At 38.7% G+C, this 12961-nt stretch overlaps 1 protein-coding gene and 1 non-coding gene across 3 annotated transcripts in view; one reads left to right on the forward strand and one right to left on the reverse strand.

Annotated features, from left to right (window-relative positions):
- Positions 1 to 12961, forward strand: part of SPIRE1 (spire type actin nucleation factor 1) — a 228606-nt gene that overhangs the window by 97559 nt on the left and 118086 nt on the right. The gene's annotated exons all lie outside the window — the stretch shown is intronic.
- TRNAM-CAU (transfer RNA methionine (anticodon CAU)) lies at positions 4774 to 4846 on the reverse strand. The gene has a single exon. It is a non-coding gene; the product is annotated as a tRNA-Met (tRNA).

Below are 12961 nucleotides of genomic sequence, written 5' to 3' on the forward strand. Positions count from 1 at the left end.
CCTCTAAAACTAAGCTAATAGTTTTTTGGTAGTGGGTGTGTGTGTGAGGTGAACAGGGAGTCGTGAAGGAGGAATAGAACACCCACCTAACAAGATGTATCAATTAAATTACCCCTGGCACCAATAGAATGACAGATGTCATAGCCACATTGCTCTCTTATACTATAGCTTTGCAGGGGGAGGGCTAGAGATTCATTGGAATCTTGACAATTCTTAATCAATGACATTAAATATGTTAATTTATAAACAAAAATTATTGGACAGTCTGTAATTTGAAGTGGTAGTTTTTATTTTCTTTTATTATTTTTTAATTTGATCTGTGTCTGCCCTCTTACCTATCTTATTGCTATCAAAATATGAAAAATACTTAAAAGAGTGTTTAAAAAGACAAGTTTTATAGAGTGGAGGAAAACTGTAAGGTTATCAATTCCATTCTTAGGAATTTTATTGGACAATATATACTCAACTCTTATTTTTTGGTTTCTGTGCTAACCCAAATGGATCAGTAAAAATTTCTACATTTATAACAATATATTCTGAATGTTTCTTTTACTTAAAATGAGAAGAAAAATAATTGCTGAGACATTTGACAAACTGAAATTTTAAAATATCATTAAACCTATTTATTCATGGCCATATAGTGGCACATAAGAGTTTGTAGTTTGGTTAGTGGGTTGAAATCTCCAACTGATAAATTGAGTCCTGGGTTCAGGTCAAGATGGTGGAGTACATAAATGCTGTGCTTGCTATCTCCCATGACTACCTCAAAATTAAAACTGAACTACAAAACAACCATCACTGGGAATTGCTTGAAGTCGAGCTGAACAAAAGTTCTGTTACTAAGGATATACAGAGGAAGCCACCTCGAGACTGCTAGGAGGGGTAGAAACATGGAACTGGCTTGTCCACACCAATGTTTGGCAGTTAAAAATCAGGAGGGCTATCTCAGCTGTAGTGGTCCCCCTTGGGGGGCAAGGGGTCCAGCCCCACACCAGGCTCCCCAGCCAAGGGTTCCAGAGCTGGGAAGAGAAGTCCCCTTAACTTGTGAAAACCAGTGGAGATTGTGGCTGATTGAGATAGAGGACTGCTGGAGTCCCAGATGTTCCTCTTAAAGGGCCCATACATGGACTTACTCGCTGACACACACACTCACTCTGACCTCCACCTCTGGAGCAGCAGCTCAAAGAGCACTAGGGATATATGGGGAGGAACTGAATTGTCTGGTTTTAGGGCAAGGACTGGAGGCACAGCTTTCTCCTAGACAAAAGGGTTGACAGAAGCCATTGGTCTTTTGTTGAGCCCTCCAACCACCCAGCCTGAATTCTAAGGCAGGCGCCATATCTGAGGGACCATCAACCTAGCTAAAACCTTTTGTTGCCCCACCCTGGTGATTCCCTGAGACTCCACCCCACCCAACTTGTGGGCCTACCCAAGCCATTTCTAGCGGCTTTTCCATACAAATGTCTGGTTTTGGTTCATGCTATAGACTTTCCTAAAATCTCTAAAAGGTTGTCAAATCCCAAACAAGTAGCATATGGCCTCGGTGTGCCCGGTACTTCTTGCTAAGCTAGCCCCAAGCCTGGCACTAGTGGCAGCTGGCCTCAATTTGCAGCATAGCCTCTCCCAGGCACCTCCAAGACTAGTACAAGTGGTAACCATCTGCAGACCATTTTGTAGCTCATACCAAGTGACTCTGGGCAGGGCACAAGCAGTGGCTGGACTTGGCCTGCACTAGAGCCCCTTCCAAGAGGCTCCAGAACCAACACCGGTGGCCAGCTTAAGATCATACCAGAGCACCATACAGGTGCCACCCAAACACCTCCACAAATGACACACCCAAAGGGCAGACTCAGCAGTCACCAGAGTCATGCTAAAGCGAATCCTGCTCTGTAGGGTCAGCTCCTACACAACAGCTCCCCTACTGTACTCACAGCCAGTCTTCACAACCAATCAGCCTGAGGGTCAACTCTTCCCATTGACTTGTCAACAGCAATCAATGTTTAACTACAATAGGAGGGCAAACACAACACATGGGACACATCTGGAGCATGCGACTCAGGTGACCAGGAAGACTGTGTCACTGGGTCCCACAGGACACCTACTATATAAGGCCACTCTCCTAAGACTGGGAGACATAGCAGCTCTACCTAATACATAGAAACAAACACAGAGAGGCAAGCAAAATGGGGAGATAAAGAACTATATCTCATACAAAAGAATAGAACAAAGCTCCAGAAGAATAAACAAAATGGAGACAAGCAATCTACCAGACGTAGAGTTCAAAGCAATGGTTATAAGGATTCTCAATGATCTTCACTATATTCCCTATGGTATATTTTACATCCCTATGACTGTTTTGTAACTACCAATTTGTACTTCTTAATGCCGTCCCATTTTTAGCCCATTTCCCAACACCTCTTCCCTCTGGCATACGTCAAAATGCTCTCTATATCTATGAGCTTGTTTTTGTTTTGTTCATTTTTCCTGTTTTCTAGATTCCATATATAAGCAAAATCACATTGTATCTGTCTTTCTCTGTCTGACATACTCTACTCAGCACAATACCCTCCAGGTCCATTCATGGTGCCTCAGATGGCAAGAATCCATTCTGTTCCACTGTCGAGTAGTAGTCTATTGTATATACAAGGACTCCCCTTGGAAAGGTATGCACCGACGCCAGCTCCTAGTCTACCCTGCAAAGCAATTTTGGAACTCTTTCTGGAATGGCCATCAGAGCTGTGGTTGTATTACCCTTGATATCCAAATGTCTTCCTTTCAATATTTCCTTTATCTTTAGGTAAAGAAAGAAGTCATTGGGGGCTAGATCAGGTGAGTAGGGAGGGTGTTCCAATACAGTTATTTGTTTACTCACCAAAATCTCCTGCTCCGACAGTGCCATATGAGCTAGTGCATTGTCGTGATGCAAGAGTGTTGACTTGTTGGTGTCAAGTTCAGGTCGTTTTCGTCTTTTTCACACATCCTTTTCAACACTTCCAAATAAACTTGGTTAACTGTTTGTTCAGTTGGTACAAATTCATAATGAATAATCCCTCTGATGTCAAAAAAATGTTAGCAACATCACTGCAACAGTTCACGAACTTATTTTTCAGACCTCATATGTACCACCTCCTCTTTATCCATTCATCCACCAGTGGACACCCAGGCTGCCTCCCATCTTGGCTATTGTAAATAATGCTGCAATGATGATATGGATGCAAATGTTCCCTCAGAATAGCATTTTGAGTTTCTTCAGATAAGCACCCAGAAGGGGGATTATTGGGTCCTTTTTTGTCTCTTGTTATGGCCTTTGTTTTAAAAACTTATACCTCTTTTGTTTGGTATAAGTATTGCTACCCCACCTTTTTTTTTTTTTTCATTTCTGTTTTCATGAAATATCTTTTTCCATCCCTTTATTTCCACTCTGTGTGTGTCATTCAATCTGAAGTGAGTCTCTGATAAGCAGAATATGTAATGGTCTTGTTTTTTTATCTATTCAGCCACCCTCTTTTGATTGGAGTATTTAATACATTTACATTTAAAGTAATTGTTGATAGATATGTAATTGTTGCCATTTTATTATTCATATTTTAACCCCTCCCCCCCAATCTTAAAGAGATCCTTATAACCTGTAACATTCCTGGTTACAGGTTATAAGATTATATAATCTTATATAGGTTATAATACAGATTTGGTAGTGATGAACTCCTTCAGCTTTTTCTTGTCTGGAAAGCTCTTTATTTGTCCGTTGATTCTAAATGATAGCTTTGCTGGGTAGAGTGATTATGGTTGTGGGTCCTGGCTTTTCATCACTTTGAATATTTCGGGCCAGTCCCTTCTGGTCTGTCAAGTTTCTGTTGAGAAATCAGTTGATAGTATTATGGGAGCTTCATTGTTGGTAACTAACTGCTTTTCTCTTGCTGCTTTTAAGATTCTTTCTTTGTGTTTACCCTTTGGCATTTTAATTACAATGTGTCTTTGTGTGAGCCTATTTGGATTCATCTTGTTTAGGACTCTGTGTTTCCTGGGCTTGTATATCTATTTCCTTGGCCAGGTTAAAGAAGTTTTCTGTCATTATTTCTTCAAATAGTTTTTCAATTCTTCACTCTTTCTCTTTTTCTGGTACCCTTATGATGCAAATATTGGTACACTTGATGTTGTCCCAGAGGCCCCTTAAACTCTCATTTTTGGGGATTCTTTTTCTTTTTGCTATTCTGATTGGGTGTTTTCTGCTACCTTATTTTTTAATCGCTGATTTGATTCTCTACTTCATCTAATCTACTGTTGATTCCCTCTAATGTATTCATCATATTCGTTATTGTATTCTTTCTTTCTTTGTTTTTTTGGAGAGTGGAATATTGAGGAACAGTGTTTTTTCCAGGATGTCAAGTCGTTTTTCAATCTAGTTGTGGAGGGCGCAGCTAACTGGCCCATGTGGGACTCGAACCGGTGACCTTGGTGTTTTGAGCACCACACTCCAACCACTAGGCCAACTGGCTGACCACCAGCTGCTCAGCTCCAAGCTCAAGCCATTGCTTCTCACTGTTCTATGTAGGATTGAACCAGCGAACTTGGTTTTATGAGCACCGCGCTCTAACCATTGAGACAATAGGCTGCCCACCAGCAGCTCAGCTCCAAGCTCAAGCCGTTGCTTTTCACTGGTCCATGTGGGAATTGAACCAGCAACCTTGGTTTTATGAGCACCATGCTCCAACTACTGAGCAAACTAGCTGCCCACCGATGGGTCAGCTTGAAGCTCAAGCTGTTGCTTCTCACTGGCCCATGTGGGAATCGAACCCACGACCTTGGTGGTATGAGCACCATCCTCTAACCACTGAGCCAACGAGCTGCCCCCCCCTTTTTTTAAATTTTTGTTGGGGAATATTGGGGACCCAATATTCCACGACCCATCAGTCTTTGTCCTTCAATCTAGTTGTGGAGGGCGCATCTCAGCTCCAAGTCCAGTTGCCGTTTTCAATCTTAGTTGCAGGGGCCGCAGCCTACCATCCTATGTGGGAATTGAACAGGCAACCCTGTTAAGAGCCAGCGCTCTAATCAACTGAGCCTTCCTGCCACCCCTGTATTGTTTATTTCCTACTGGTTCTTTTTTATGTTTTCTACATTTTTGTTTTCTATCTCTCTGATGAAGTTCTCCATGAAATCATCCACCATCCTTATAGGCAATGTTTTGAATTTTGTGTCTGGTAGATTGCTTTTCTCTGTTTTTAGTTCTTTTTCTGGAGTTTTGTTCTCTTTGTTTGTGACATGTTTCTTTGTCTCCCCATTTTTGCTACCTCTCTGTGTTTGTTTCTATGTATTTGGTAGAGCTGCTATGTCTCCTCGTTTTTGTCAAGTGGCCTTATTTAGTAGGTGTCTCCCTGGTCACCTGAGCTGGGTGCTTTTGGTGTGTCCCTTGTGTTGATTGTGCTTGCATCTCTTGTGGTTCAGCCTTGGGTACTGTTTGCATGACAGTGTTAGGGATTGATCCTCAGACTGATTGGTTGTGAGGACTGGCCATGACTACAGTGGAGGGGCTGACCTTACAGAGCAGGGTTCAGTTTAGCAGGGCTGTGGTGCCTGCCCAGTCTGTCCTTTGGGTGTGTCATTTTTGGAGGTTGCTGGGTGATGCTCTTGCTTGGTCTGAAGCTGGTCACCAGGCATGCCAGTCCCAGATGGCCCCATTCTGCCGAAGCCTGTACCCTGCCTGGGGCCACCTCAGGAGTCACAAACCATTCCTCAGATGGCAACCATCCGCTGGGTCTGGAGGTGCCAAAGAGGCCTAGCCACAAGCTGAGGCCAGCTACCATTAGTACCAGGCCAGGGGTATGGGACACACTGAAAGCAGGTGCTGCTTGTTTGGGTTTTGTGAACCTTTGAGAGATTTTAGGAAACTCTGCAGCATGAGCCAAGTCAGGCTGTTTATATGGAAAAGTCACTGAAAGTGGCATGGGTATGTCAGCAAGTTGGGTTTGGCGGAGTCTCAGGGAATCACCATGGTAGGGTGGACGAACGGAATTAGCCAGATTGATGGAGCCTCAGATATGGTGGCCACTTGTGTCTGCACACTGGGAGGGGTGAGCACTCAACAAGGAAACTGGATTATTCCAGCACTTCCTTCTGAAAGAATGCTGCCTCTCCATCCCTCACCCTGAGACCAGACAGTTCAATTCCTTCCTGTGTGGCCTGGCACCTTTAGAGCTGCTGCCCCAGTGCTGGAGCTCAGGGCAAGTGAGTCCATCAGTGAGAAAGGTCTGTCCTTGGGCCCTTTAAGTAGAATGCCTGGAACTCTAGCTGCCCTCTACCTCACCCAGTCACAATCTCCACTGGTTTTCATAGCCAGAAGTTATGGCCATTTTTCTCCCTGGTACTTGCACCCTGGGCTTGGGAAACTGGTGTTTGGCTGGGACCCCTTGCTCCTCCCTGGGGTGGGGTGTGACCTCCTTAGCTGATTTCCCTCCCGATTTTTAATAGTCACAGGTAGGTGTGGAATCATCCCACTTTGCATCTCGGCCCTTCCTACCAGTCTTGAGGTGGCTTCTTCTGTATGTCCTTAGTTGTAGGACTTCGGTTAAGCTGGAATTCAGGCTATTCTCAATGATAGTTGTTTTGTAGTTTAGTTGTAATTTTGATGTGGTCATGCAAGGAAGGAAACATAGTGCTTAACTATTCCGCCATCTTGACCGGAAATTTCCTGTGATTCTTATTCTTATGTAAAGTGAAAATAATATCTGCCTGATTAAGTTTTTTGTGCAGATTGACATAATCAATATAAAGTACCTAGTATTGTGCTTCTCATGAATGAAATTTAATAGCCTTTACTATATGCCAGGCATTTTTCTAGTTCCTGTGGATATAGCAGTAAACAACATACAAATAGTTCCTATCTTTATGGCTGTTAATTGTAATGGAGGAAAACAGAATATAAAGATGTAAAGCTTAAACACACATACAGTTTTCTTTCTCACTCATTCCAGGTCTTTTTGTCTCTCAGATCAATCAGAATAAATTGGAGGCACAAATTTATGTCAAAGATAAAATATGTTTTTCCCTTAAATTAAGAACATAACACCTAAAATGTTTTTCTTTTATTTAAGCATTTTTGAGAAACACATGTAACTAAGTGGAGGCTTTCAGAAATATTCAGAAAAGATCATTCTTGGCTGGGTGAAAAGGTGGAGGGAGTAAGAACTCCTGTCAATAAATCAGTAGTTACAGAATTGTCATGGGGATGTAAAGTACAGCATAAGGAATATAGTCAATAATACTGTAATAACTATGTATGGTGCTAGATGGGTACTAAACTTACCAGGGTGATCACTTTATAAATTATATAAATAACTAACCACTATATTTTACTCCTGAAAGTAATATAAAATAATAAAAAAGGAAAAGATCGTTCTTAAAAATGTTCGTATTTACAAATATATCTTGGAAAAGATTCATTCAATTAGCATTAGTGAAAAAGTAGAGAATTTACAGACATGAAGTAAGCAGTGGTAATGATGGACAGTAAAATGTGCAGGAAAGGAAGATTGAAAAGACAAGGTTTAGAATGTTGGAACAGTAGGATGAGAGATAGTCAGAAAGGAAGAGTAAAAGAAGTGATATAGGATTTTAAAAAGTGAGAAATGACCGAAGTTACTGTGAGAATAGTACGTGAACAAGGTTCTTCATTTGAGAGTCACAGCTCATTCATTCATTAACCCTTTTAAATATCCCGAAAGCATTTAATGTGACTTTTTTGTGCTGAGTGCCTTTTCAGGCACTTTCCCTGTTTCTCCGAAAATAAGACCTAGCCGGATAATCAGCTCTAATGCGCCTTTTGGAGCAAAAATTAATATAAGACCAGGTCTTATATAATATATTACATATTATTATATATTATATATTATTACATATATTATTCTATATATTATATATTATATATTATAGACGTATTAGAGCTGATTGTCCAGCTAGATCTTATTTTCAGGGAAACACGGTAGGTTGCTGAGAAGAACTTACCTAGGGTTAAGTGAACTCGCGTGAGATAAATATTATGGATCAATATTATAGGACCAAACTAGCCCATGCACTACCTTTGTACAAATCAGAAATAAGATTTTTTCCTTCAAGATACTTTAATTCCACTTTTAAGAAAATTGTTGTAATAAATATGTTTGCAATGTCTGATGTGGAGGGTGCCTCCTAGATGTAGCACCCTCACGAACTATCTGAATGTATGGGAGTGGTGGTCCAACATGTATACATGGGATGGTTGGAGAGTACAAAGAGGGACACTGACCTCAGCATGGTAGATGTTTGTTCTTTTAAACAATCCAACTCCCCTAATAATCAGGGAATGCAAATAAAGCAATACCATTTGCAACTCTTTTGAAAGCAAGAATTCACTTCTGTTGAAATTTTAAATTATGGTAAATTTTTCACTCAGTATTGATAGCTGCAATGTAAATTTATATAGCCTTTATATAAAATAAATTTACAGTATATTAAAAAGTCTAAAACTATTCACTGTTTATAATAGCAAAAGTCTAGAAATATCCCAGATGTCTATTAATAGAGAAATGGTTGCATTAACTATTTTACAACCAATCAGTGGAGTACTGTTAGGTTGGTGCAAAAGTAATTGTGATTTAAAAGGTTAAAAATAATTGCAAAAGCCGCAATTATTTTTGCACCAACCTAATAGCTAGCTATCAAAGGATTGAGGAAAGATCTCCAGGGTATATTGTTTACTTGAAAAAACAAGATATAGAAAAGTGTACATAGTATAACAGTATTTATCTAAGGAAAGGTGTGGATAAAAATATATATTGGAAGTATTTGCTTATATTTCAAAGTAAGAGGAAAGATAAACTAAACTTAAGGAAAAAAGTTCGCTATAGGTAGAGAAAATGAGCAGAGTAGAAACGAGGACAGGTATTAAAACTAACCTTCTCTGAATATACTTGATTCTGTAGATTTGATTTAGAAACTATATAAATATTTTACATAATTATAAAACAAAATTGAATATAGAAACATAATCGCCTCCAAATCCAAAGAAAATTGACCATAATTGTTATTACTTTGGACATATAATCACGTAGAAAGACCTAGAAAGCAATGACCACATGGTTGCAATGAGCTCAGCTACTATTAGATTATGCTCTCTGAATACCACTCCCCACTAAAAGATTTGCAGGATTCCTTAGAGAAATGTTTAATTCCATATCTAGGAAGCAAATGTGTAAAATAGCTTGGAATATTTTGTCATACCCAAAGCCAATAAACTATCTAAGATTACTAAACTGAATAAAAAGGACTCAAAAACCAACTAGAAGAGGCTTCCATTGGTCAAAAATGGAAGAGTTTGATCATCAATAAGAATAATAGCTGTAATGGATTAAAGCACACCAGATGTTCTGAATTCCATGAACACGTAAGGGATAATAAAATTCTTACTGGTCACCTTTAGAAGTTGTTGGGGAACCAACTAATTATTTTGAAAATTGGCAAATAATCAGAAAGAATATTTATTGTGCCTTTTCCATATGAACAACAGCTCAGGGTATTCAAATAGTTTTTGACCAATTTATCTTTATAAAAGTATTACAGCTAATATGTGAAAAGGGAATCATAACGATTGGAAATGGTAATATTCTAATTCTAAAGATATACTATCACTAATCATTGTAGCATCATAAGAGACCAACAGACTTCATGTGCCTCTTGATGGAAGTATGAAACACCACCTACAAAGTAATTTTGCCAAAAATAAAAAAAAGTCAAACTTCAATATGATCAAGCTTCTAGGTCTAACTAATCTAATTACCAATTTACAGGAAATCCAGGAGACATTGAAACATTTTAAATAACACCATAGGGATGCAATCAGCAAAATACAGATTATGGGAAACTCTGTAGGACAAATCGTAATTTCTTCAACAAATAAATTGTAAATTTAAGAAAAGGAAAGGGAGGTAGGGATTAAAAGAGACTTGATACATAATAAGCAATTGCAGTATCTGGACCTTATGTGGATCCTGATTAAAAGAAATAAATTGTAAAACTGTGTGTATATTTGAGATAATCAGGAAAATTTGACCTCTAATTCTATAGTTGATATTAGGAGTTAGTCACAATTTTAAATAGAACAATTACATTGTGGTTATTTACTTTTTTTAAAAAAAAGAACTCATATTTTACAGATATATCTTTAAATATTTACATATGATATTCAGATATTTGGGATTTGCTATAAAATAATCTTGGAGGGTGAGGCTTGAGTGGGTTAGGATGTCGATAAAACAAGATTCGCCATGAGTTGATAATTGTAAGGTTAGGTGATACATTCATTATACTATTCACCTAGTTTTGTATATGTTTGAAATTTTTTCATATAAAAAATCAAAATATAAAAATATCCAGAGTAAGGCCGGCCCGGTGGCTCAGGCGGTTAGAGCTCCATGCTCCTATCTCCGAAGGCTGCTGGTTCGATTCCCACATGGGCCAGTGGGCTCTCAACCACAAAGTTGCCGGTTCGATTCCTCGACTCCTGCAAGGGATGGTGGGCTGCGCCCCCTGCAACTAACAACAGCAACTGGACCTGGAGTTGAGCTGCGCCCTCCACGGCTGGGATTGAAAGGACAACAACTTGACTTGGAAAGAGTCCTGGAAGTACACACTGTTCCCCAGTAAAGTCCTGTTCCCCTCCCCCAATAAAATCTTAAAAAAAAAAAAAATCCAGAGTAATTCTTTGTTATAGTAATACTACTGTTAGAAATTTTTTAGAGATAAAAATTTTAAATTGAGATATAATTGATACATATTAATTTCAGGTGTACAACATAATAGTTCGATATATGTATATATTGTGAAATGATCACCACAATAAATCTAGTTAACATTCATCAACACACATAGTTACAATCTTTTTGTGTATGTGAGATCTTTTAAGATCTACTCTTCTAGCAATTTGCAAATACACAACACAGTATTATTAACTATAGTTACCAGGCTATACATTACATCCCCAGAATTTATTTATTTTATAATTGGCATTTTGTACCTTTTAACCACTTTCACCCATTTTGCCCACCCTTACCCCTGCCTCTGCCAACCACCAATCTGTTCTTTGTACAAAGAGAGAATTTTTTTAAAGATTTATATTAAAATATAGCTAACATACAATATTATATTAGTTTCAGGTGTATATCATAGTTATTGAACAGTACCCCCCTGGCACTATACATAGTTGTTACCCTATTATTGATTATATTCCCTATGCTAAAGAAGTGATCACCATAAGTCCAGCAACCATCTGACACTGTTCCACGCTATCACAATATTACTATTTTTCCTGTGCTATATGTTGCATCCCCAAGACAGATTTGTTTTGTACCTAGAACTTTGAACCTCTTATTCTCCTTTATCTCCCCCACCCTCGCTTTTTTCAATTGCAGGTGACATTCAGTATTATTTTATACTAATTTTAGGTGTACATCATAGTGGTTAGACATTAATATAACGTAAGAAGTGATCCCCCTGACTAGTCTAGTACCCACCTGGCACTATACATAGTAATTACCATATTATTGACTATATTCCTAATGCTTTTCTTTACATCCTCATGACTGTTTTTTAACTACCAGTTCGTATTTCTTAATCCCTTCACCTTTTTCAGCCTACGTCCCCACTCTCCTCCCATCTATCACCCAGATAGATCTAGTACCCATCTGATACCATACATAGTTATTACAATATTATTGACCATATTCCTTATGCTGTACCCTACTTTGTTACACAGTAGTACCCATGACTACTGTGTAACAAACAATTTGTACTTCTTAATCCCTTCGCATTTTTTACCTACCACCAACCCACCTCCCATCTGGCAACCATCAAAATGTTCTCTGTATCTATGAGTTTGTCTTTGTTTCATTTGTTTATTTTGTTCTTTAGATTCCACTTGTAAGTGAAATCATATAACATTTGTCTTTTACTGTGTGACTTACCACTACATTCAGTACAATATCCTGTATGTCCATTCATGGTGTCACAGATGGCAAGATTTCATTCTTTTTTATAGCTGAGTAATATTCCATTGTGTATACTATGTACCACTCTTTATCCATTCATCCACTCAGGGACACCAAGGTTGCCTTCGTATTTTGGCTGTTGTAAATAATGCTGCAGTGAACATATGGATGAGCACGTCTCCTCGAAGTAGCGTTTTGGGTTTCTTCGGATAAATACTCAGAAGTGGGATTACTAGGTTCTTCTTTGTCTCTTGTTAGTTATAGTCTTTGATTTAAAGTCTATTTTGTCTGGTATAATTATTGTTACCCTAGCTTTTTGCTTTTTTGTTTGTTTCCATTTCCATGAAATATCTTTTTCCATCCCTTTACTTTCAGTCTGTGTGTGTCTTTCAATCTGAAGTGAGTCTCCTGTAGGCAGCATATGTAAAGGTCTTGTTTTCTTATCCATTCAGCCCTGTATCTTTTAATTGGAGCATTTAATCCATTTACATTGAAAGTAATTGTTGACAGGTATGTAGTTATTGCCATTTTATTATTCTTTTTTTTTCTTTTTTGTCTTACGGCAGTCCCTCTAAAATTCTTTGTAATACTGGTTTGGTGATGAACTCCTTCAGCTTTTTCTTGTCTGGGAAGCTCTATATCTGTCCTTCAACTCTAAATGATAGATTTGCTGTGTAGAGTAATCTTGGTTGTAGGTCCTTGCTGTTCATTGCTGAGTATTTCCTGCCAATCCTAAAGAGATAATTTTTTTTAAATAATTTTTAAAAAAATTTTTATTGGGGAATATTGGGGAACAGTGTGTTTTTCCAGGACCCATCAGCTTCAAATCAAGTCGTTGTTTTCAGTCTAGTTGTGGAGGGTGCAGCTCACTGGCTCATGGGGGAATCAAACCAATGACCTTAGTGTTATGAGCACTGTGCTCTAACCAATTGAGCCAACAGTCT

This window comes from Rhinolophus ferrumequinum, chromosome 19 (assembly GCF_004115265.2).
Source record: "Rhinolophus ferrumequinum isolate MPI-CBG mRhiFer1 chromosome 19, mRhiFer1_v1.p, whole genome shotgun sequence".
NCBI classification, from domain to species: Eukaryota; Metazoa; Chordata; class Mammalia; order Chiroptera; family Rhinolophidae; genus Rhinolophus; species Rhinolophus ferrumequinum.